The 26,932-nt window shown below is 42.7% G+C and overlaps 1 pseudogene across 1 annotated transcript; it reads left to right on the top strand.

Annotated features, from left to right (window-relative positions):
- Positions 1–22,734: 22,734 nt before the first annotated feature.
- Positions 22,735–23,147, top strand: LOC307217453 (large ribosomal subunit protein eL31 pseudogene; annotated as a pseudogene). The gene has a single exon. The product of its transcript is annotated as a large ribosomal subunit protein eL31 pseudogene (transcript).
- Positions 23,148–26,932: the final 3,785 nt, after the last annotated feature.

The raw sequence follows: 26,932 nt of genomic DNA, 5'->3' as shown, positions 1-26,932 counted from the left end.
TGAAAAATTACTGTGCATATAGCACACAGCAACTTCCTTTTGCAGCTGGAGGCAAATTAAGAGCAAAGTAGGACATTGCTTTTTGCCATAACAGTATGAAACCAAGGCTAGCTCACACCATCACTCTCTCCCACTCTTGTCCCATGGATGGGTTCAGCTGTAGTGTACAACCAATTAATACAAGCCTATCAGTCATGATCACTCTAGTCTATATGGAACATCCATGGTCAGAGATAGTATACCCTTGAATAGCCATTGCTTGGGGCAGAGCACCAGGAAAGAGCTATATACTCTTTGTGTCTTGCCTTCTGGAGGCATCAGGGAAATGGGACAGCGAGACCCAGTTCAAAGCCTCGCGTGACTATGAAACTAACGTACCACACAGGGTTCTTGTGAGGAGAAAATGAGCTGGGAAGAGGACAGTGTATGGCACTTTGAGCTATTGGAAGAAAGGCTGGATAATTGGATAGGATGTTGAACTTCTGGTTTGACTCCTAAGGTTGAAGTGATTCTGTTTCCCCTCCCTCCTGCTGAAAAACTATTAAAGCCTAAAATGAAAATCAAAAGAAATGGTTTTGAGGTCAGCTTGTGCTCAAAGGGTGCTGTTCAGTGCAAATTGTCATACAAATAACTAATAGGCAGAGAAGTGAGCTATTGAACAGTGCAATCCTGTACATGCCTACTCAGAAGTATGTCTCTGTGCTTTATTGGAGTTTAGTGTGTATGGGATTGCAACCTTCATCTTCCTGGCTCTAGAGTACCCTTCACATAGATACTATTATCTCTGCCCCTCCCGCCCAGTTTGCTGATGTAATTGAAAACCCTTCTGCAGACACACTTCTAATATCCTGCACAAGCATGACCATGATGGATAAAATGGCCCAGGAATGACCCTCTGAACCTTGGCTAACCTTAAAGACTTACACATTTGGTCACATTTCTGTCCTGGCTATGGTCATGGCTTTCACTAAGCACCAAAACATTAACCAAGGTAATTCAGTTGTGTCAATAGTAAAACAAAAAACAAAAAAACCCCACTCATACACAAAACACCCCACAAACTTTCTCACCATACATCACTTCCACCACACAAATAAAGCACCCACTGTTGAACCTCTGGGTCCTTCTGGATAACTCGATGGATGTGACTTTCCTTTTATTTCTTTTTCAGAGGGAAGTGGAAATTCCCGTTTGCCCATAGAAACTGCAGAAGCCATTTCCCCAGTGTGCATTTCTGGTCCTGATTTCAATGGGGACCTGGATTTCACAGAGTGATGGGGGATTCTTGTAAAGTGTGTTTTTCCTGTCCCGCTGGTAAGCTATTTAGAACACAATATAACCCCAGGAAATCCTAATTAATGATCCGTGCATGTTGCAATAAGTATTTATCTCATACCCCAAATTTAAAGAGATGGGGGTGTTGGGTGGCATGCATGGTGCTTATTTTTCTCTCATTTCAAATACATTTGATCAGAACAAATCTTGCAATGGAGGTCCCTTTTGAGGGTGCTTTTGGTTATACTCCTTTAGCACTGACTCCCGTTGCCTTCCGGGTAAGCAGTTGCTGTCATGTACTGCTGGGAACAAGCGAAAAGGGAGGGAGGCTGAATATTCTGAGAAGCAACAGCCAAATCAGAGCTGCATCATGTGCTTCTGTTCCTTGTCTGATAGCATCAAAGGAGAAAGATCATAGCTCAGTGATAGAACATCCCCTTTGTATGCAGAACATCTCAGGTTCAATCCAGACAAGCTAGGCTGTGAAACAATGACTGTTCCAAGGTCACCCAGTGGGCTTCATGCTTGAACCCTGGTCTCCCAGGTCCTCTTTCAACACTTTAACAGTTGCTGCCCAGTTCTGCAACTTAAAAGCCAATCGGTAGCATCTCTTTCAAATACTTCCTGGTTTTCCTTTCCTATAGAGGGCTACAACTGTTTTCCGAAGCTCACCATTACAATTTTCCCTTCATGCTCCTTACCGGACGGCTTAGAAGTTCTGAAATAATTGAAATAGAATCCAACATGGTATTATTTTCATGGAATTCTTATGCGAAGCTCTGGCAAATATGTGTTTTCATTTGCAAACCTTGCTTTGAACAGTTTGTCCCATTTCTTCTATTGTCTATGGATCCAGGTAGTCATCACATCTAAAAAAGGCAGTGTAACCTTTTCCTTAAAACCATCTAGACTGCAGTCCCACGCTCCCTTACTTGTTCTGAGGAGACGCACATAGGATTGCACTGCTAATTAACAATAGCATTCCAGACTTCTGGAATCTACTAAACTCACCATCAGAAACATTTAGGTGTTTACATTTTAGGTATTTAAATTTGATCACCAATGCAGTTTGGTGCTCCAGACTGAATGGATCCACTTCACGCAACTGATGAGCTGGGCGCCAGCCAACAAGCTGCAACAATAAATGTGTTTATCTTTTATATGGTACAAGAGTCTTTGTAGTTTTTGCTCCAATAGCCTAATGCAGTTATCTGTCTAGAATTTATCTGCTAAATACATCACAAAAGCTGATTAGCCCAAGCTGACCCATTTAAGGAAGTTTAAGCATTTTAAGTTCATCACAAATATGCTTGCAATATTGTGTACTTTTAACAACTGTCAAACCCCCTCCCCACTTCAGTGGATAGAATAATTCCTGATTGTAAAACTCTTAGGGATCAAAGGCACTACTTTAAGAAAAGAGGCTATATTTTCCATCAAACACCAAAGGCTGGGAAAGTAAGTGGGAGCTGGGGGGGTGCGTGCCTTGGCTGGCGGTCCCTGTTCTAGATCTAAACATCTCCCTCTCCCCACTCTCACATGCACTGCAAGAAATATACAGATCACTCCTAAAAGGCTATGTTTATGGGCAAGAATCTATTAACATGATGGATAAGAATTCAGGGAAGGTAGTAGATGGCAGCAAGCTTAGAAAAGGCTCGTTTCAGGACAGGAGAGCCCAAATTGTTTAACAAATCGGCATGAAAAATGACGACTTGAAGAGCTGTATGAATTATGCAGCCTTCATTGTGGAATGGAAATAAATGCAGCTTTCTCGGATGGGTGTGAGATAAAATATTTAGCAAATCTGTTTGGGTGTGAGAAGGCACAGGAACATCATGACCAGTGTTTAATTACTTCCAAATGATTCTGTTTCAGAGGGTGGGGGGCTGGCAGGAGAATAAAGATCCTTTTGCAGGGCAGCTCAAAGCTCCACCCAAAAAAGGAAGTTTGTCACGTGCATCAGAGAAGTGGCATGTGCCAGCAAGAGACATTAAACTAGACATTAAAATATATATACATAGCACAGCCTCCCTACATAGGCAGACTTTGAATTAAGAATGTAAGAAGAACCTCACTAGACCATCATAGTCCAACATCTTGTCCTCACAGTGGCCACTGATTAGATGCCTATGGGCAACCCCCAAGCAGGACTTGAGAGCAGCAGGTCTTGATATGGAACCTTAGAAGTCTCTACTTTCTACTTTCTCTCTCCATTGGTAATTGTCTCAATAACTGCCCTGTTGAGGATCTTGAAGAAACAACAATTTCCCTTCAGGGAAATAGTAGCAGCTCAGGCAGACTGTGGAACTGTAAGGTTTTTTGGAATGCAGAGACTGGACTTGTCAGCTGTACCACTTTTTCAGTGACTAGATTTTAATGTGCAATTGAAGTTTTCACTGACGGATCACATAGATTAAAGCTTTCAGCCCTAGGTTGCAGTTGTGGTTGTGTCTGTTTTGTATCAACTGCATCATGGTTTCCACAGAACCATCTCTCTACCTCCCCTCCCCACAATATTTTCTTCATACACACCTATTGGTCAGAATGGTTGGCATCTGAACTTGTTATCTGACATGATTAGAAGTACAATTACTTTTGAGATACAGCCAGCTGATTCCCTTATAGTAATCAAGCCGGAACTTTGGTGAAGCAGAGATGAAATCAAAGGCCCTTCCCCGTGACGGTCAAAAAGAACAGAGAGAATTTGGAGAAGTCGTCTAAAGACACGAGCTTATATCAGGATGTGAAGGTCAAAGATCAAAGCTGTTGCCTCTCAAAGGTGAATGTCCTGAGGTATGATAATGAACTATTGATTTAGTGAATGATTTATTGTGATACTTAGAACTTAAACGGTAAAAGTAATTCTAGAGTATTTCTTTTCATATATTTCAGCTGAGACAAGGTCTTATTGATTAGGTTGCAACCCTATACTTCCCTGTGAGTAAGCCTGATTGAACCTAATCAGATTTATTTCTGAGTAGATGTGTATACCTGCAAGAAGATCAAACCTCTCCATTCTGAAGGAAATCAGCCCTGAGTGCTCACTGGAAGGACAGATTGTGAAGCTGAGGCTCCAGTACTTTGGCCACCTCATGAGAAGAGAAGACTCCCTGGAGAAGACCCTGATGCTGGGAAAGATGGAGGGCACAAGGAGAAGGGGACGACAGAGGACGAGATGGTTGGACAGTGTTTTCGAGGTTACCAGCATGAGTCTGACCAAGCTGCGGGGGGCAGTGGAGGACAGGAGTGCCTGGCGTTCTCTGGTCCATGGGGTCACAAAGAGTCGGACACGACTAAACGACTAAACAACAACAAGATGTGTATACAATTACACTGTCCATAGGTCCATACCTTTACATATCATAGAAGCCAACTCCTAGGGGCTGAGGTCCCTTTGCCCCCCCTTAAATGCTTGAGGCCCCCCCCCCAAGTTTATGGGCATAGCCTTTCAAATGGTGTGTGTTCACTGCCTCTTGTGATTGATTATGCGAGGCGGGGCTTACCTGCCCCTTCAAATATTTTATTCAAGTTGGCACCCCTGGCAGCTGTAGTAGCTGGTTCATAGTGTGAGCTGCAACGTTGGGCAAGATCCCTTTGTGGTAGTGGCAGCTGGTGCCCACTGTGACTGCTAGGAGGTCACAGGGGCATGGCCAGTGAGGTCACAGGTGGAATCCCTTCTCAGAGTTGTTGACCTCCTCTCCACAGTCTCCACTACTCATGTGATGGTCCTTTCTCCAACCCAAGTGGGAGAGTACGAGTGGAGGATGCTTCTCCACCTCCTCACTCTTCTCATTCTCCTCACTGTCTGTGTGTTCAGAGACAGTAGGGCTGGGAGACTGGGCCAGACATGAGAGATGGACCTCAAGAGGGGCGTGGACCTCACCCAATCATTCTGACTCTGGATGTGGGCCCAGTCGCTGTATACAACGACTCTTAGAAGATGAAGCCTGTTTGTACCTCTCTGTGCATGCATTATAGAGTACATTAGTATAGATTTCTTCCGTATCTTTATTGATTTCTTCTATTCAGGAATATTGTGCCCATGTCCTGTTTGTGAGCTACTCAGAGGCATTTAGTTGTGGATGCAGTATGCTATGTACTAGATAAGCCTTTGACCTGACCCAGCAGGGTTAATCTTATGTTCTTTTCATATGGCTCTATGCTAGGCTATTGGATAAGGGCATGGAACTACTGTTCTGATTCTGAGTCCTTATTAAAATGGACCCTCGGATGTAAATTAACTTTTATTCTTCTAATTTCCCCTTTTTATAACCACCTAGCATCACAACAACTATGCATTATTGATGCTAACAGTTCTGCCTTCAGAGTCACAGACAAGATAGTGCATGCATTATACATCTAGCATAATGGAGAAGTTCATTAGCCTAATAAGAAGATATATCAAGGGCTAGGCCAATTAATGTATCAAGATGATTTTCCTTGACGTTTGGAGAGTTAAAGGCCGTTTCACGCATTATGCAGGGACAAACCTGCATTTGCCATAGGCTCCATATACTGTCTTTAGTTTCAAAAAGCAATACCAAGGTGGTTCATAAACAAACAAAAGCCAATAGCAAAATAGCAAGGATTATAACAAGCAAAATAACAAGAAATTATAAAAATGCAGCTACCCATAATACATAGTAAAGCAACTACATTAAAACATCCATAATTAAAATATATAATATACGAGTCCAGTAAAACAGCATAACAGTTTAAACAGCACTCAAAGCAGGAGAGTCAAGTCAAGAGATTAGGGAAGTGCTTGTCTAAAGAGATGTGTCTTCGAGAACCAGTGGAATGCCCATATTGATGTATTGCAATCCTGCATTTCAACACAGAAGCATACCACCCTAGTGCACCAGTGAAAAAACCTGCCTCAGTGTTACCGCAAGCTGATAATCACCATGCTGCGATTAATCTATCCAGGTTCCAATTGTTGATCTTAATGCCCTTACCAGGCACTGGAAGTGAAGATGGTCAGACAATGGCATCCAGAGTGGTTTGGTTAGTGTGCCAATGGCCAACTATGACTCCTTCTCAGTTCAGTGTACCTGCATGATGCACATATTTGCTCATATGTGTCTGTCACTTTTACACATGGCACCTAAAGGTATTCACTGAAAACAACTAACAGTGTAATCCTCTGCATGTTTAATTGGAAGTAGGTTCCACTGAGTACAGTGTGGCTTGTTTTCAGCTAAGATTGCATGGGGTTGCAGTTTCAGAAGTACAGAAGGGATTAAAAAAAATAAAAGTTTGAATTGGCCATCCTGTTCTGTACTTGTGTGTGTGTGTGTGTGTGTGTGTGTGTGTGTGTACATGCACCTATAGATATAGGTGTGCTTGAAGAGAAAAACCAGAGGAGAAAGAATCATGAAAGACTGTGAGAAGTAATGTTGCATATCCTAAGGATGTTATCAGAACACTTTGGTGGTCTTTGTGCCGTTCATCTTTTTACCTCTTTTAGAACATGAAAATAGGTATTGATGTGAAAATTAACTAAGAGAGAGACTAACACATGACGCAAGGCTAGTCCAGTGGTGGTGGTGGTTTTTCAGGGAAGGAATACATTCTGGGCATCAGCAAAGAAGTTGAATTCTGAAGGCCGCTTTCCTCACCAGCCATTTAACTTAACTAGCATGTTTGTGATTTACAGTATCAGCTCCACTGCTGACACCTTTATGTCCCTCCCTCCCATCCCAGCAGGCCTCACAGACACAGCTCATGATAGATGCTGGTGAACTTTTCCTCTGATCACCTTCTGGAGAACTTTCCCATAATCTATTGTTTTCCATCACAGTGGAATACAAAACAAGTTTTTTCCTTCCACCCTTGACTTTCGCTTCCTAGCCATTTTGCCCTATCTTTTAAAGCAATGCTCGGAATTTATTACATCGGAGTGAAAGAAGTTTTAAGCTCCTTCCCTCTTTATCCCACTCCTTGAACTTAAAATGGTCCAAAGTAAATCAACGTAATGGCCAACCGCCTTACATTGTCACGGGACTGCTTTATACGCCGTGTTGTCATGTTATTTAGAAGACTTAATTGAAAACCTCAAAAGAGCAGAGCTTGTTTTCACTTTGTCTGCCTTCTGTACACTGTATGGAAGTATACAAAGGCCCACAATAAGCTTCGTTAAGCAAAAGAAATTGGAAGAGGCAATGGGAATATTCCCGTTTTTAAAAGCAGACGATATCCATTCCTCAGACAAGAAACACTATTAGTTTAATGACCAGTATTGGCTGTTACTAGCTTATACTCTACAGCTCCAAGTAGCTACATGACACAGTCTAACTCTATCCTGAAAATGCTTATTTAATCCCAAATTATCAGCATTAGTTGGACTGCTCATCAGCATTCAGCCCCACTGCTGCATAAAGACAAGAAATGGGGATTTTGGTAAACATGAGTAGGAGAAAAAAGACTGAGGGGAGACTTGAACTATGGCCACCAACTTTCTTCACTGGCCCTGCTCTTTTGCCTTTCCAGTGGTACCTCAGTTTATGAACCTAATCTGTTCCAGAAGTCCGTTCTTAAACCAAAACTGTTCTTAAACTGAGGCGTGCTTTCCCTAATGAGGCCTCCCGCTACTGGTGCGCTTCCACTGTTCGGATTCCGTTCTTAGACCGAGGTAAAGTTCTCAAACCAAGATACTATTTCTGGTTTTGCAGAGTTTGTAAACCAAATTGCTCTTAAACCGGATTGTTCTTAAACCGAGGTACTACTGTATTATTTATTTGTTACATTTATATTCCATATTTCCTCCTAGGAGCCCTCCCAGTTTTATTCTCACAACAGCCTGGTGAGGTAGGTTGAGCTGAGAGATGTTAACTGGCCCAAAGTCACCCAGGGAACTTTGTTGGCTGAGTGGGAATTTGAGTCCTGATCTCCCGGGTCCTATTCTGACACTCTAACCACTACACCACACTGGCTCCTTTAGAAGTAGAATGCTATGTAGAAATTTAGCAGGTGGTGTCTATTCCCCTTCACCAGCGGTGCCATCAGAGTATGATTTGGGGTCCAGGCCCCACTCAGCAGATGGCCTTGAATGCTGCAGACATAGCTCAACACATTTTGCAGTAATACCATCTAAAGAGAGCCCTCCACGAGGCCATTTAGTTCAAAATCTTAAATTTCTCAATGGCACCACTGTCTATCACTTTCTCTCCATGCCAGAAAAGCATCGTACACTGGACTACTTTTGGGCCTGATATCAAGAGCTATTAGATTTGCAAGCAGTAGAGAGTTGTATTGCGTGGTGGCCCAATACTTGTTGTATTTACTCTGCTGGTTCTTAAACAGATTCTGACCACTTTCAAAATTTTCAAATTCCTTTCGTTTGAGGTGCTCTGAGGGCCCTGCACACCAAAGTTTCTTCCTTTCTGTTTTGTGAGTGTATTCTGCAACATGCCACTGAGGCAGTAATAGACATACGGTCCCACCATAAATGATGATAAGACACGGGTTTTCCACATCCTCTCCAGCAAATCAGTGATATTGAAGAAAACATTCTAGTCCAGTGCTTCCTAATTAGCTAAATACTGCAGACCCCCCAGTTTTTCAAAAGCCAAGCCATGGCCCCCCTGCTTTTGAAAATTTTGATATCTCTTTGGTAGTTTTTGTTATCTGAATGGTGCCACAGACCCCCCCCTGGGTAGGTTATACTAACCCCCTGAGGTCCGCAGACCACCAATTGGGAACCACTCTTCTTGACATTTGAACTGTAGCCCAATACTGCCTATGAAGTCATTTTAACGAGTTCCCTCATATAAAGCTAGATACTTATTTCAGTGGGTGGGTTTCCCATGTTTCGTCCCCTGCCTTAGCTTGAATTTCTGCACCAGTGTCTGATTCCCAGGCTTTTTAAAGCATGCCTGTAGAATTAAGGGCTACGTTTAATAAAAGAGAACATATTATTGAAATTAGACCCTTTTCACCTCTCGGCAATTCGTTCACTAATTTTTTATATTGTGTTAATGGAGCATTTATATTTAAATGGATAGAAGTTAATGTTTCTCCCAGGACTGGTTGTTCAAGCTTATTTTGCCAACCTATGTGCTTTTGATTATATCATCCAGTTGAACACAGTATTGTAGTTTTAAACCCTAACCCCTTAGACCCAGTTCTTTAGAAAGAAACACAGCAAAACTATCCATAGAGAAAACCAATGCCATAAAACTTTGGGTAACAAAAACCTTTAAATTTCCTTTAGAAAAAGAAAAAGAAAAAAGTGACACACTTTGCTAGCTAAAAAGTCCTCAAAAAGATTAGTTTTAAAGTTTGCTGGTTAACATTTTTTTGGTTCCCACCTCTTGATCGCAAGGACTCCAAGGCAACATACATATAAAATGTTAGAAACAATCATAGTAACTTCACAAATAAAGAATACACAGTTACAGAGAAACCTTTAAAGCAAGCGTTGGTATCATGACCACAAAGTGAATAACTCAAATACAAATACCACTAAATGTCTGGGAGGAGAAAAGCGTAGTTTTAACCTGGCGCCTAGTGTTGGCGCCTGCTGAATTATCCCGAGGATTGCCTAAGGACCATTAAGTTAAGAACTGCTTTGTACTGAAATATCTTCACCTTCCATTTCTATGGGTCAATCGTACATTGTAGATAAATCTTTTCATAATCAAATCTTTCCCCTGCCTTCCCCACCCGACAGATAGTTGAGCAGACAGACGTTGCAGTCTGCTTCCAGACTGTTGCCATTTTGCGGGCAGGACTCAACTGCATACCAGCAAATTCAGGTTACACAATTCGCTCACAGCTCGCAGTCGAAACCACCCATCAGCTGACAAGGAGGTGAAGCTGAAGCCCTAGGCGCTTTAAGGCACCACCTGTCAAATTTGGCCCACGGGGCTAGGATCCGATAAGGCTTTGACCTGCAGAACCAAAATGGTTCCCCAATCTTAGATGGTGGTCTATTACAAAAATCAAATCTTCAAGTAGAATACAGTCAATACTCAAGAGGTTAGAATCAACAGGTGGGGCCTACAACATTATCTATGTATATACAGTGGTACCTCGGGTTACAGACGCTTCAAGTTACAGACTCAGAAATAGTACCTCGGGTTAAGAACTTTGCTTCAGGTTGAGAACAGAAATTGCATGGTGGCGGGAGGCCGCATTAGCTAAAGTGGTACTTCAGGTTAAGAACAGTTTCAGGTTAAGAACGGACCTCCAGAACAAATTAAGCTCTTAACCCGAGGTACCACTGTATTAGCAGCTTAAAATCCAGCAAGGTTATCCACTGCATCTCAAGCCACATTTTTATGTTGCTTTACAGACCAGAGATGGAGCAGGGACGTCTTCTCCCCATGCACATTCCTTGATTTGTTTCCCCAAACTCCTGTTCAATGCAGCTGTCATCTGCACATTCACAACAGCTGTCTCAAATGCACACACCCCTCAGCTTAACTGTGGCTTACACTGTCAAATTCATCTTTTAAGTGGCTGTTATTATTTTAGAGCATAATGATACTAGGAGTCCAGGTATATAAGCCATGACAGTTATAGAGCAGCTCTCCCAAGGTTTTTGTCTCCCAGGATGCATGCGCACCATACATTTAAAGCACATGGTGTCCCCCAGAGAATCATGGGAATTGTAGTTTACCCCTCGCAGAGCTACAATTCCCTTAACTACAGATTCCAGGATTCTTTGGGGGAAGCCGTGTGCTTTAAATATATGGTGTGGATATGACCTGAATTTGAACTCCAGACAAAATATTAATTTATTTGAAAACTTCAGCCGTTGCATCTAACTTTAGACAACTGGTTTTCAAAAACAAAACCACCTGTTCTTTCTTTGAACAGGACGGAAGTACAGTGGGAAAAGGGGAAACCCTTAGGTGACGTTGGACAAGAGGAAATGCGTATATGACCCATTCTGAAGCAGACATTGGAGTTCCCAAGAGTGGAATGTTTTGCAGAGAAATGCATTAAAAAGCAGTTGCTCACAGCAAGAGTTATACTTTATGGGTATTAGAGTGAATGGAAAGCATCTTGATTCTTCTTGCCAATGGCAGAAAATAAAGGTCAAGCAAAGATAACAGGACTAAGATTGCATGGTTATTCCACTCTTATAGAATTGAAAACATCAGTTTTGAAAAATATGAAAGAATAGATATTACTAAATAGAACAACTGCTCTATTAACTTTTGCAAGAAAATGGAAGGACTTATTTTTATGGTCCTTTTGATACCAGGTGAATACTTAAAAAATAAATTTATCCCAGGCTTTTTAAAATAAAAACCCCCACACACTATGATTTAACTGTTTTGAACCACTGTGTTATATGTCATGATTGTTGTCATCTAGTACTATTTATGTGTTTTCTTGCATTTCTGTTCCACCTTTCTCCCATCACGGAACCCAAAGCAACATACATGAGGTGCCTAGGTGTCTCTCATCCAAGCAGTAACCAGACAAAAAATGGACTTACCCTCAGCAATTTAGTGCCTGCATTGCCCTCAGATTATAACAACTTGTAGGGAGTTCCTGATCTTAGATGAACGCACCAGAGGAAAGATGTATCTTGGTTGTTAGGAAGAAAGGACTTAGAATTACAGAGATTCCAAAGACAAGAAAATGAACAGAGGCAGGAAGGAAACGTGCACTAAAGAGGAGGTGACAACACTAGGCCTTTAGGACCTCAGAGATTTCTGTAGTCTGGTATCCAAATAACTCATTCATCAGTCACAGTTCCAACTTCACTCATTGGCTAAAAACACTGAAAAGCAGTAGCAGCCAGGCTGGCTTATCTCATAGAAATTGCTCAGAAGGTGCCTGCACATTTTGCTTTATAACTTTTCTTCTAGCATGTCTATAGTAGGCCTTTAAAAACGAAGAAAGCTCAGAGTCATGGGCTCTGGTACAGTGGCACCATTCGCACCATTATAAATCCTGCCATGCTGGCAGAGGATCATGGTTTGGAGCCTCATCGTTCTATAGACATTCTGCCACTATACTGTACTGTTAAACAAGTTGTGCTTGGTTTTGTAAGAATCTTAGAACAAGAGCAGGAAAATGTGAACAGAAACAGACTCTCCAAGTGTCCCTATTTTCCAATGACATCCCTGATTTAGAGAAGCCGTCCTGGTTTCTGATTTGACCCCAGAATGTCCCACTTTTCCTTAGCATGTCCCTATTTTCATTGGAGAAATGTTGGAGGGTATGGAGTTATCTGACCACCAGGCCGTCTGAGGCCAACCCTATATAGGGAAGTTTTTTAAAAAAATATTTAATGTTTTATTATGTTTTTATATATGTTGTAAGCTGCCTAGTGTGGCTGGGGCAACCCAGTAAGATGTGTGGGGTATAAATAGTAAAATTATCATTATGGGATGGGATGTCCCTATTTTCATCCGTCAAATGTTGGAGTGTATTCAAAAAGGGTATTTCACAGACACAATTGCCTAAGGCAATTGAAAAATTCACTGGAAACTTTCAGCATGTCTGGAGTTTTAAGCTGAGGAATGCTGTAAAAACAGGTGTTGTCTGACACTGGCAATCATTAGCTTTCACCTTGATGGATGGGAGTTTAATCTGTCTTTTATATGATAGCCAAAAGCCAGCAAAGTCAATGTCTGAAAGCAGATGAGGTACTTAGTGCGTGCTTGTAGGTGACAAGGAACTATCCACTTTTCTCTTACAAATGGCATTTTTAATGATCTCTGCTGTTTCACCATTAAATTTTAAACCGTGATGCATTTTATATTACACTATCAATAAATGCATATTCCCATTAATGGGCTTTTTAATGAGTTCATGATCAAATTAATGGGTTTTGAAGGTTTTACCAAAAACAAACAACCTCATTAGCTAAATTCTGTAGGGAGGCCTTGCAGTTGTTCCAGACTGCAAAGGGCTCCTGGAGGTGAAGGGCGAAGTGTCGGTCACAAAGTCAAGCTGGAAGTGCTGAGAACTTTATTGGCCTGGTGTGAGGTGATGGATTTGGGTGGGGTACGCCCCATGTTGAAATCCCCATGGAACTCATAGACTCCTACACTCATAAGAAGCAAGCTACCTTGCTACTGCAAGATACAGTAATGGCTGCCACCAGGGAATAGGCAATGGTGGTGCACACACCATAGATTAAAGCACATTTGAAACACATTTCCCACCCTCCACAGAATCCTGGGAACTGTAATTTGTTAAGGGTGCCTGGAACTGTGGTTTTGTGAAAGGCAAACTACGGTTCCCAGGATTCTAAGAGGGGGAAGTGTGCTTTCAATGTACTTTAGATCAGCCTTCTTCAACTCTGGGTCTCCATACATTCTTGGGCTACAACTCCCATCAGCTCAGCCTGAGCCAGCTTAGCCAATGATCAGGGATGATGGGAGCTGTAGTTCAACAGTGTCTAAGGTTGAGGAACTCTGCTTTAGATTATGGTATATATACATAAGAACATTAATGGCAGATAAGGCTAACAGTGGGTACTAGTCATTGTGACCATTAGCTCCAGCATCTGAAGCTGTATGTTGCTGACGAACAGCTGCTGGAGGACAACAGTTGGGTGATGATGGCCGTTAAGCAAGTGTCCTGCTCATGGGCTTTCTGATGGGAAGTTTTGCTTCTACACATGACTCTGGCTAAACCATTTTAAGCTGAGACATTCCTTCATCACCCTAGAATGTTCAGTTCACATTGAGTTCATGAGACATTGCATCCTGACCTGTTCTTAGTGCTTGGTTGACCACATCTACGGATGAATGCTATATATTAATCACTAGTAATAGTTTAATAAGGAGGTTTTCACGCCTGCCTAATTCTGTGTTCCCTTTCCCAGCCTTTAATCTATTGATGATTAATGCCTATATGCAACCCTTGCATTGTATTTGTGTTAACCAATCAGCAACAAGCACATATGTGGCAATGCTGTAATATTCAATAAAAGGGACTCCCCGAGACATGCTCAAGAGATGCCTCCCATATGACACTTGTCACTCGTCTGTCGTTTATTTCAACCCAACAGCTTTCCATGGGCAATTGGTAAGCCGTGTGAGAACAGGAACTAGAGAGGTGCTGCTATATCCAACTCTATACAGAATGGTTATGAACAGAAGCCAAGTAAGAAGAACCATTAAACACACTGTGCTCCTAAAAGAATAAGAAACAATAAAACATATGGAAGCCCTGTTGCTGTCAAGGTTCAGAGAATCCTATCCCTCCCCTGGTGGCAGCCAAAAAAGCAGGTAAACAAGAAAAGTCCTTACCACATAATTTATTCAGTATTCACAGAGGGAGACAAAGAAATGTAGTCCCTATTCTGGGTAAAGCCCAACCCCCTCCGTCTCTTTTATTCGACGTCATCCCTGTGCTGGCTGATCTGGGCTTTCTGTCTCAGAGCTTTCTGTTTGGCTGCTCTCACTGTACACCTAGTCCTGGGGGGGGGGGGGGTCAGGAATGCTCTACAAAGACACAGAGTCTGTCAGCTGTCTCTTCCCCGGTGTTTCTCCTTCCTGCTACTTCTCTCCCAGTATTTCCCAGCTTTTACCCTCTGAAGTCTCTGAACTATGTCCTTCTGCAAACCACTGTTCTAAATACTGTCCTCCTCAGGAAGGTTCAGGAGAAGGGGGGGGGCAGCCCCCACCATTCCTCCTCAGTCCAGCCCCCTGCACATGTACCAGTCCAATGCTCACCATTATCTCTATTGCCTGATGGAAATACTTAACACAAGAAGCACTCTGTCTCTATAAGCTTTCTGCAAAGGCTCCCTCCCTTGGCTGGGATCCAAGGAGCTACTTTAGGTGTGCCTGATGGCTTGGGTATGCCTTGAAATTACACACACACACACACACATTGCATTGAGGAGGAAGAAATAGCTGTGCCTCTGGAATCTCCTCCCAGAACAACAGCTTTACTTTAAGGCTGTTGCTACGCCAGGGTAGAAAAAAAAGAAAAAGGAAGAAAATGATTTAATTGTTTTATGAGCTTTATCGATTGAAACTTCTGTAGAAACCTCATGCAACTAAGTGGAAATGGCTGTCTTCTAAATATAAACTAAGAACTAGAATGGTAAGAGTACAAGTCAAAAATCACCATTGCTAGAAAATCCTGGAAGAGGATAGAGAAAGCATAGGTGGACCAGAGAGGTGAATGTAGGGATCCCTGGGGTCTTGTAGTCATGTGGCCATTGCTGGGCCAGTCACTGGGGGCTGATGGAGCGGGGTGCTATGGTGCTCTGCTGTATGTTATGATGCAGGGCAGCCTTTGGTCCTTAGATGTTGTTGAACTACAGCTCCCATCATCCCTGACCACTAGCCTTGCTGGCTAGGGATGATGGGAGCTGTAGTCCAACAACATCTAAGGAGCAAAGGTTAAGAAAGGCAGATGGGTGTCTCTCCATCATTATTTCATTGGCTCCCCTTGTGTATGGGTGGCAGTGTTAGCACAATCCCTGATTGGTTGCCACTTGAGGTGTTTCCAAAGATGTCCCTGCCATTGTTATTCCTTTTTTGCAATTTCTAGCTGGGGCACTGTGGGTTAAGCCACTGTGTCGCTTGGGCTTGCCTGAGCTCCCGTTGCTCAGTCCCTGCTCCTGCCAACCTAGCAGTTTGAAAGCACGTCAAAGTGCAAGTAGATAAATAGGTACTGCTCCAGCGGGAAGGTAAATGACGTTTCCATGCCATACTCTGGTTTTGCCAGAAGCGGCTTAGTCATGCCGGCCACATGACCTGGAAAAACTGTCTGTGGAAGCAATCAAACACCGGCTCCCTCGGCCTGTAAAGTGAGATGAGCGCAGCAACCCCAGAATCGTTTGCGACTGGACTTAATTGTCAGGGGTCCCTTTACCTTTACTAGCTGTGTGTAGGATACTGATAGCAGTTCTGCCAGCCTGGCCCCAATCCTAGCATAATTAGAGGATATAATTTGTATTTTCCATTTGTTAATTTGAATTGCATTTCAGCACCTGTGGCCCAAGTCAGGGACAATAACAGGATTTATCTGGAAAAAGAAATGTTAAGAAAGATGCTGCCTTCAGGGGTGGAAATGTATTTTCCAGTCTTAAAGGAGGTGCTAAAACATTGCTAAGTGAACACCTTTGGTGTGTGTACTTTGCTTCCAGCACATTTTAATTCACTTATGGAGATGGGCCATTCTGGCATCCCCATGAAAGGTGGAAATGTTTAAGGGATAATGAAAAAAGGATGTTTAATCTATTTTCTGGAGTACTTTACCCATGTTAATTGCCATCATGAAGATGTCAACATTTGACCTTTTGGGTACCAAAATGAGAGGACAAATTCTCGCAAACACCCAAGAAATGTTTAAGCATGTTCCTTTGTACATAGAATTGTAAGATTAAATAATATGGCCTAGTCATTTACGTAAGTTTTACTTCACACTTGAAACCTCAATATTAATATGTAGCCTGTGCAGGAAATTCAGGTCACAATCCTATATGCACATACCTGGGAGTAAGTCCCTCTGAGCCCGAATAGAGTTTATCTCTCAGTAGATGGTAGCAATTTAGAGGGTTGTCCATCTTGATATCAAGGCTGTCTTTTGAATTTACCTTATTTTCCAGGGTACACATCCTCAATGGCCCAGGATACAAAAAGGTTCCCCACTCCTGTGGTATTTGGTTGTGCAACTGAAACTGATTTGAAGGAGGTGTCTTTTGTCACCAGGCCATTGGAACATGGTGAACTGCTACGCAACTATCATGAGTTGATGATGCAGGAGGTTACACTAGAAGAGTTGTTCTGCCGCTTCATCTTCCTATCATTTGGCGCAGATTGACAGAGACAATGTGTGTCTAGACAGATGTGTGCCAACGAGGCAGATATGCAGTGTGTAGACATGCTTACTCATAAGTAAAACACACTGAGTTCAATGGAGCTTACTCTCTAGTAAGCACGTCCGGGACTTTTACCTTGGAGCCAAATTGCATGTCTGTTAAGGTGTTTTGCATTTAATGTGACTGCTTTCAAGAAGCGAAGTAGCAGGGCAATGCTGATACTTGCAGTGGAGGAAAAGGGCATTGAATGCCTCCCACTTTTGCACCCAGAATGTACAGGTATAAGAAAAGTCTTTGCTGTTCTCCTAGCTGGGCAGTGGCAGGAATAGGGAAATGAGAAAATGTCCTCTGAAAATGAAAGCTCTTCACCACCCCCAAAATCTCAATACTTATTTTGGAGAACAATCAGTAAAACAACTGTCTGATGATCTGAAATGCTTACCAATTCCTTCCAATACTGTAACAGTGACACAAGAGATATGTAACTGTTTCTTGTTTCTTTTTTTATTGTGCTGCAACTATATATATATATATATATATATATATATATATATATATATATATACACACACACACATACACTTATCCTGGAGTGCTAAGGACACGGGTGGCGCTGTGGGTTAAACCACAGAGCCTAGGACTTGCTGATCAGAAGGTCGGCGTTTCGAATCCTGCGACGGGGTGAGCTCCCATTGCTCGGTCCCTGCTCCTGCCAAGCTAGCAGTTCGAAAGCACGTCAAAGTGCAAGTAGATAAATAGGTACCGCTCCGGCAGGAAGGTAAACGGCATTTCTGTGCGCTGCTCTGGTTTGCCAGAAGCAGCTTAGTCATGCTGGCCACATGACCCGGAAAAACTGCGAACAAACGCTGGCTCCCTCGGCCAGTAAACCGATATGAGCGCTGCAACCCCAGAGTCGGTCACAACTGGACATAATGGTCGGGGTCCCTTTACCTTTACCTTTATCCTGGAGTGCTAGCTGTGCAGGCTTCACACTGGCCCTGCCAGCAATGTGGGAACCAGGGTGAACTGAAAGTTCTGATGCATCTCTCCCTTCCCCCCTGCTGCCACCAAGTAGTGATATTGTGAGCCCGTGTGGTGTAATGGTTGGAGTATTGGACTAGGACCTGGGAGACCAGGGTTCAAATCCCCCACTCAGCCATGAAGCTCACAGGGTGACCAAGGGCCAGTCACTGCCTCTCAGCCTAACCTACCTCACAGGGTTGCTGTGAGGATGAAACAGGGTGATACAAGAGCCATGTACACCACCATGAGCAACTTGGAAGAAAAAGGTGGAATATAAATGCAATAAATAAAATAATAAAATACATATGGGGTGTGAATGTAATACTGATAATAATAGTTTCTTCTTTGCTTGGGTAGATAATAAAGAGGAATGTGCAAACGTGAAGAAACCAACCTGCTACTGCATAAAAAGTAAAATTCAGAGAGACATTGCACATACCTTTGTAAATCAAGAAAATATTTAATAAAAATACATTTTAAAAACAGTAAAATTCATCTTTATGGCTCTGGCCACTTCTGCCTCTTGCCCTGTTTACCACTGGCATGTTCTTCTGCCCCTGCCTGAAGGTTACCCAGAAGGGAAGATGGGCCTTTGGTCTGAAAATGTTTGCCACCCGCAGTCTACCTCTGATTGAAAATGGCTTTCCAGGGTTTCAGACAGGGGTCAAATCCAGGCCGAGATGCTGGCAATTGAACCAGGGGCATTTCACCTGAGAAGCATAATTTCTGTCACTGAACGGTGACCCTTCTCTGTTAAGGCATATTCTAAAGACATAAGACCCAAAACATAAACTCTGGAAGCGAGTGATAAACACAGCTATGAAGGTGGTTAAGGAGACACCTGTGATGGAGGGAATTGAGGGCCCAGGTGCCATGTTTTATTGGGGAAACTGAGTCACACACAGAGGGCAAGCAAGAGGAAGCGGTCGTCAAAAGTTAAATAGAACCAATGGCTTTTTAACCACATGCTAGAGGGAGCAAGTCAGACCCCGGACTGGCAGGGATTGTGATCAAACGGAGAAAGACTGTAAGCCAAGGTGTTAAAGGAGCAGGTGATACAGCAAGCCTGGAGTGGGAATCTGAACCCCAGGTACATGCGGATTAAAGATGTAGCAAAGGGGCAATAAATATTGATACTACCCTTTTGTAATATCACCCCATGGGAAAGAATCTTTGCCGGATGTTCGGGCCTGAGAACGGTTGGGGCTGGGAGAGCTGTTTTGACAGCAAACAATGCGCTGTGAGCCTGAAAGAATTATATGTTCTGCAAGCAAACCGGAACACAGGAGGGAGAAGGCAGGGAGACCCAGCCGCCTGGGAACGCCAGCCTCCTGGGCGCTTTGAAGAGGCCTGAAACATAACCCTTTTATATAGAACCAACTAAAAAGACACAGCTGGTTCAGCAGTGTATGTCTTAAATAAAATGAGGAGTAATACTTTTCAGAGGAGAATTAGGGCGAAAGATTAACAAAAAGGATCCCAATAGCTCGAAGGTGTTTTGTTTTTAACTTGACGGTGCCCTTAACCAATAAGATAGCAAGGAAGTGTTTGGTTCCCAAGGTGTTCAGAGAGAATAAATGCAGGTGGGGAACTAGATACCCCGAGAAACTTGCCGTGGAATCCTATACATGCCTACTCAGAAGTAAGTTTGCTGAGTTCAACTGAATTACTCCCAATAAGTGGATTGCAGCCTTACACCACAAGCGAGGACACCGTCTCTGTGACTTAAAAAAAAGGGTGGGTCATGTGGATTTAGAGAAGTACAGAAAAGTGAACATTTTTTTTTTAAAAAAAATGTTTTTATTTATGTTGGAAAGCACCTAGAGTTGCCGAGGCAACCCATTCAGATGGGCGGAGTACAAATAATAAAATTATTATTGTTATTAAAATAAAACCAGCTATAATCCTCTGGCAGCTCTCACCTGGGCTGTGTTCCACTAACTGCAATCTAATGCATGCCTGCTCAAAAGTCCAAGTGAGTTCAATGGGGCTTGCTCCCAGGTAGGCATGTATAGAATTGCAGCCTGGGAGTGGGGTGGTATGTGTGAGAAATGGGTAGAAATGCTTTTAGCATTGTGCTCACAGTGTAGGTTCCTCAAAACCTTTGGTTGTATACTAGTAGTTCGAACTATAGGACAGAAGGAGTGGCAGTTTCTCAGTGCAAGCTTTTGCATCATTGCATGTATGAGTGACATGATTTGATCCCTGGCATTTTCCGTTAAGCAATCTTATGCGGTCATGCTGATGAGATTTGAATTCAACTCTTCCAATGAGCATGTCCATGTGTCCCACAGTCATCCATTACAGCACCCAAAGAGCAGACTGAATGGGCACATAGGTCACCATGTCACAGCTGTATTCCAATGCAGATTATGGTAGCTATTTCTAAATTTGCATATAAGTCAAAAATATACAACACATAAATGCAGATGTCATGCAAATCTGTGTGATCTTTTGCCCCTTTTTTGTGTGACACTCCCAGTTCCTAGAGAGTGGTCCAAGTGAGCTAGATGGCTCACTGATATAATGCAATATCAACAATTCTCTACATACTGTAGGCCAGGGGTTGGCAAGGTTTACTTCGCCTGGGCTGGTTCACTCCAGCAGAGATCCCTCTGTGAGCCGGATTGTGCATGCGCCTGTGTCTATGCCTGCACAGAGACGATTTCCGGCGCCACAGAAGCAAGTCCCCATACTGTGCCAGTTTAGCGCAGCATGCAGGGACTCGCCAAATGGGCAGCTTGGTCAGAGGCAGCTCATGGGCTGGTTAAACGACCCCCGTGGGCTGCTTGTGGCCCATGGGCCTTGGGTTGCTTACCCCTGCTGTAGGCTGTCTAGGAGTTCCATATCATTGGAGAGGCTCATCCCATTTGAAGAGTTAGAGTATTTCCCAGTGATCAGTTTCAAAGTGCAGAGGCACCTTATGAGACCTGCCAAAACCACAGTCTCAAGGGCGGTCCAAAAATGCAGGCAGCAGTTCCTCCAATTTTGTAAGATCAACGCAACTGCAATTCTGTGCACAGTTGATTTGTGGTAAGCTCCATTAAACTCAGTGGTCCTTACTTTCGACAGCGAAAGTCCAACCTGTCAAACACATTGAATTTTAACAAGGAGTTCTCCAGTGAGCTTTTAATTAGTAATGCAAACCATCTTGCAAAGAAGTGTTACTATTTATTTTTTATTTTTTATTTTTTATTTTTTATTGATTTTCAATACAAGTTGAAAAACAAAACAACACACACATATAAACCAGCGCACACATATCAGCCAACCAAAATGAAAAACAACAAACAAACAAACAAAAAAGAAAAAGAAAAAACAAAACACACCAATAAATCCATACATATATCCATTTACAACATTACATTAAGTGTTACTATTTAAACTGCTAGGGTGAAGTAAGAATTCCATCGAAGAGAAGAAACCTCTGGACAATTATTTACCTCATTCTTTTACTTCCTCTGTGCGAATCGGCCTCTTGAACTTGAAAGCCTCCTTATCACTGCATTCACTTGCCAGATGATGTCATCATTCCTGCTCTGAAGCCGAACTTTCCTGCAAAACCCCCACCCCGCCTGCCAGTAGTTCCTAGAACAGTTTGCCCATGAACAGCTGTAGCAGGAACAAATTTTAAAGTTCACCATCTGATGATTGCACGATGAAATCATAAGTACCTGTAATGTTTCTCTAAATGATTAAATGGTAGAACGGATTTATTTTTTTAAAAAAACCACCAGGATTTGGCAGCTGGATATTTATTTGCTTATTCGATAAAGATTTTCATTAGCTGCCAGCCCACTGTCTGCCCCGTTTGTTTCCTCCATGTTACGGCTTTTATTTGGAAAAAGCATGCTGGAACAGAGGTAGCCACTCATTTTAGGGCTGTATCTGATTGAGGCTACTGTAATAAGCTGCTAATGCTTGTCCCAGGACAATTGAAAGGGTGGAGCAGGAGAGGGCAGGAGGCAAGGTTGGAGGTTGGCTTCCTGAGTAGGATGGAGAACGCAGCAGTTTCAGACTGGAAGTGGCCTTGACACACCGCTCTCAGTCTCCACAGAGCATTACGAGGGGGGATGGAAGGGTGCCCTCTATCCAGCATTAGTCATTGTCAAGTCGTCTGCCTTAGTATTCATGTCAATATGACATTTTTGTAAAAGAGAAAGAGAAACAAAGGACAAGGAGCTCCTTCTCAGGATATTTGAACAAGTTTCCATCAAAAACTCTTCCTCCAGACCAGTGCTGGATTTACGTATAAGCTAAACAAGCTATAGCTTAGGGCCCCACTCTCTTGGGCCCCCCAAAAATTTTTTAAAGGAAAAACAACAACACTGGATGTACATTTCCAAAATGTAAGATAAAAAACAAAATAAAACCTGCATACAGCAACAGTGTTTTGTGATGTGTAGGCTCCTATTTGTTATGTGCAAATGTCTTTAGAGACTTATTAGGTCCATCAATTTCCATATAGCATATATTCAATACAAAAAAACAACAACAAAAAAAAACAGTGACAATTTGTTGTTGACAAAGGACAGCTGGACATATAAAGGGCCCCATTACCTTCAGTAGCTTAGGGCCTCATCAAACTAAATCCGGCCCTGCTCCAGACAGTTAGTCAGGCCTAAAATCCACCAACATCAAAAGCTCAGCTAAGGCTTTCTGGTCTGGTCTTGAGCAGGATGGCTCCTGGAAAGAAAGGTGGTGAAAAGAAGGACAATCAGCCATCAATGAGGTGGTTACTCAGGAATATATTATAAACATTCACAAATGGATCCATGGCTTGGGCTTCAAGAAGTGGGCTCCTCGTGCTCTCAAGGAGATCCGTAAATTTGCAATGAAGGCGATGGGGACTCCTGATGTACGCATTGACACCCGCTTGAACAAGGCTGTCTGAGCAAAAGCAGTAAGGAATGTTCCTTATCGTATCCGTGTGCGTTTATCCAGAAAACGCAATGAAGATGGGAATTCGCCTAATAAACTGTATACACTGGTCACATATGTGCCAGTTACCACTTTCAAAAGCCTACAGACTGTTAATGTGGATGAAAACTAATCTTTCATTACAATAAAAATGTTATGACATAAAAAAAAACCTCAGCTAAGTTGCAACTAATGTGCTAAAAGCAAAGGGGCTTGGTCCTCATCATGATCTTTATTTTAGATCTTTGAGTGGGAGTCAATAGAGCCACTTTGTGAATGGAAGGAGTATCCATTCACAGAAGGAGAGTTACACTCCTGGAAGAGGTCTTTCCAGGAGTGTAAATCTTCTTCCATGAATGGAAGCTCCACACCATTGTATCCCTGCCCTTTGTTCTGGGGTGTACCTGCCGGCATTTGATGGAGGGAAAAGTAAGTCCATGCTTGTTAGATACAGTATGATTGCACATAACCACCATGAGCCATCATCCTCACGAATGCACAATAAAAAGGACATTGGTGTGTGTGTGTGTGTGTGTGTGTGTGTGTGCGCGCAAAAACTATCTATAAGCCTCCTTTCGATAAAAATCAGAGCTGATTTGCTCCAATAGCTTTTGCCCTTGAGTTCTTTAAAATAGGACTTCTAAGAATCCCATATATAGTAGCTGGCTGAGCAATGTAACATATCAGCAATTTGAAAACAACAACAGCTATTGATTTTGATTTATTTTCCAAACTTTTTCATGATGAGGAGTTTCCTCTGAAGTGTCATACTTGTGCTACAAGTTTACCTTTGAAAAGGACAAGTTCATAGATTGTTTAAATGCTTGCCAGGAATAGTTAGATTTTTTTCTTAAAGAATGTGTGAGTAACTATGTGTTATATGACTAATACTTCCAAATTTTTGCCCGTGCATGTCAGTTCAGAGACAGGTCATGAACTTGGATGACTGCAGAGAATTAGATTACTTCTCATTGTGATATTTCCCCTGTACTCTTACAGTAGCAGTAGCAACAGAGGATCCTAGATTATGTATTCATTTAATTCAATTGTACAGACTCAAACACACATTAGCATGGTAGAAAATGTAAACCATACAGATTTATTTAGGGCTCTGAGGCCCATGTTACAGGTTGCATGGGTTCATATGGGAGCAGGCAGTTTCTGAGATAGGTAAAAGTAAAGGTAAAGGACCCCTGAATGATCAAGTCTAGTCAAAGGCAGCTATGGGGTCCAGTGCTCATCTCGCTTCAGGCCGAAGGAGCCGGCGTTTGTCCACAGAAAGCTTTCCGGGTCATGTGACCAGCATGACTAAATCGCTTCTGGCTCAACAGGACATCGTGACAAGTGCCAGAGTGCATGGAAACACTGTTTAGCTTCCCGCCACAGCCGTACCTATTTATCTAGTTGTGCTGATATGCTTTTGAACTGCTAGGTTGGCAGAAGTTGGGGCGCAGCAGTGGGAGCTCATCACTGTCGCGGGGATTCAAACCACTGACATTCTGATTGGCAAGCCCAAGAGGCTCAGTGGTAGGGATGTGGGTGGCACCGCAGTCTTTCTGAGATAACCTGGTCCTAAGTCACCATTGAGTTCTGAAAAGTCAGCATCACGTTAAATTGTTGTGGCTGCGTATATACCATGAATTTAAAGCACACAGCTTTCCCCTGCCAAATCCTGGGAAGCATAGAAGCCAACTCCTAGGGGCCGAGGGGTCTTCAGCCCCTCCAATAAAATATTTGAGGCCCCCCTCCAAGTTGATGGGCATTGCCATTCAAATGATGTGTGTGCACTGTGTCATGTGATCGATTATGTGGGGCGGGGCTTACCTGCCCCTCTATTTTATTCAAGTTGGCATCCCTGCTGGGAAGTGTAGTTTACCCAGCACCCCGAACAAACTATGGTTTCAAGGATCTCTTTGGGAAAGTTATAGGCTTTAATGTCATGTGCTTTCAGTGCCTGGTTTGTACACAGTCAACAAATGAGCAGTCGGTGTAAATGGAATGCAGTCGATTATATGCTCCTGTATGGATTGTGGAAATTAATCAAATTGGCATGTATTTCTTTTTCTTATTTTGGTTCTCCGTTAGTTGTGGGGAGGGGGCTAGGGAGATTGCATGGAGAGAAGACTGCAACAAGCCTTGTTTGGACATACTTTCATGCCCATCTTCACTGCCTTCAGAATGCCTCGCTCAATGCTAAGTTCCAACATAAGGGTTGGAGAAAGGCGAGGGGAATCATTTACTATGAGATGTCAGCAAAGCACATGACAGTGCATTTTGTCCACCCGTTCCCCTTTTATTCTGTCCCCCAAAGAGAACTAAATACATGGAATTTCAGCACTAGGCAATTGTGATTAGTGTGTACATTTTTTTATTTTTTTAAAGGGAATATATCATTTACCATTAACTCCCAGGCCTGGAGCATTTGAAATAGGATAGGAAGCTTTGGTCTTGTCACAAATGCTGCTGCAACTTGTCCTGAGGAAGCCTTCATAATGGGGTCAGGTAGAGTTCAATGATCTACCAGCCCAGCACTATTTCAGAAATGCTAAGGTTCTACTGATCTCCCCTCTCTCCTCTCTCTCCCTCTCACTGCCTGATATTAAATGGGTAGTTTTTACAACATCAATAAAGAACTTTCCTACCCAATTGCCCCAGACAAAGAACTGAAAGCCAGGTTTTAAAACTATGAAAACTTTGTGTTAGGTTCACATTAGATTGTTTTGCTGTGTCAAATACTCATTTGAGTTCAAAAGTTCAGATGAACCATGAACTTTGTCATTTCACAGCAGGCTGTTCTACAAATATAGCCCCAAAAGCAGGACGGGGGCAGGGGGAGAAGGGGGGGAGAAAGAAGGTGAGATGAGATCTCCTGCAATATTAGGGTGCCTTTGTTTACTCTGCGCCTTTAATTGTTTATTTAACTTAAAGATGGTTTTGCCAGGTCAAACTATGGAAGAAAGAACAGGTCTTTCTAAAGAACCCAATAACCTCACAATGGTTTAAAACAACACACATTCAGTGGCTAGTTCTTAATGCACAAGCTAAACCCAGCTAATCTTCTTAATAAATTGTGAAGTCTTGTATGCCTCACGGGCTCAGCGATGGCTTCCCTCCTGTCTGGGACAGCATAGAGTATCCAAACAAACGGGTCATGACACTGTGTATTTGTTTAAAACGTTTGAATCCATGTTTTGTAGTGATACAGTCTCTTGAACCGAACAGTTACACAATGGTACATGGAGCTTCAGTCAGGAAACTCAGTCACGGGACACCCTTTTTCTTTCACCATCATCATTTTTTAAAAATGTGGAGGAGACAAAAAGCAATTGAAAAAAGCAATTTGTGAGTTTGAAAGAAAGAAAGAAAGAAAGAAAGAAAGAAAGAAAGAAAGAAAGAAATGAAACCAAATCTCTCAAGACTTGTGCCAAGATTTTGACTGGAAACTTAATTCAGTTCCAGGACGACCAGATACATTCATAGAAGAGGAGATGACAGCAGGGTTAGTTTTCTTCATCCCTGCTGCATCTCAAGACACACCTGTCTAAGGTCTTCTTCTCCATGACTGTGCAGAAGAGCCATGTAATCAGCTAGAATATGTGATGGAGAATCTGTGGCCCTCCAGGTATAGCTGGAATACAGATTCCATCATTTCTGGCCATTGGCTATGCTGGCTGGGGTTAATAGGAGCTGGAGTCAAACAACATTCCAATTCTGGGCACCACAATTTAGGAAGGATGCTGACAAGCTGGAACGTGAGCAGAGGAGGGCAACCAAGATGATCAAGGGTTCTGGAAACTAAGCCTTACAAGGAGCACTTGTATGTTTAGCCTAGAAAAGAGGAGACTGAGAGGAGATATGATAGCCATCTTCAAATATCTTAAGGGCTGCCACACTGAAGAGGGAACATGCTTGTTTTCTCCTCTGGAGGGTAGCACTCTAACCAATGGCTTTAAGTTA

This window comes from Podarcis cretensis, assembly GCF_951804945.1.
Source record: "Podarcis cretensis genome assembly, chromosome: 5".
NCBI classification, from domain to species: Eukaryota; Metazoa; Chordata; class Lepidosauria; order Squamata; family Lacertidae; genus Podarcis; species Podarcis cretensis.
Note: the sequence above shows the minus strand (reverse complement) of the source record. Positions and strands in the feature narration are given on the sequence as shown.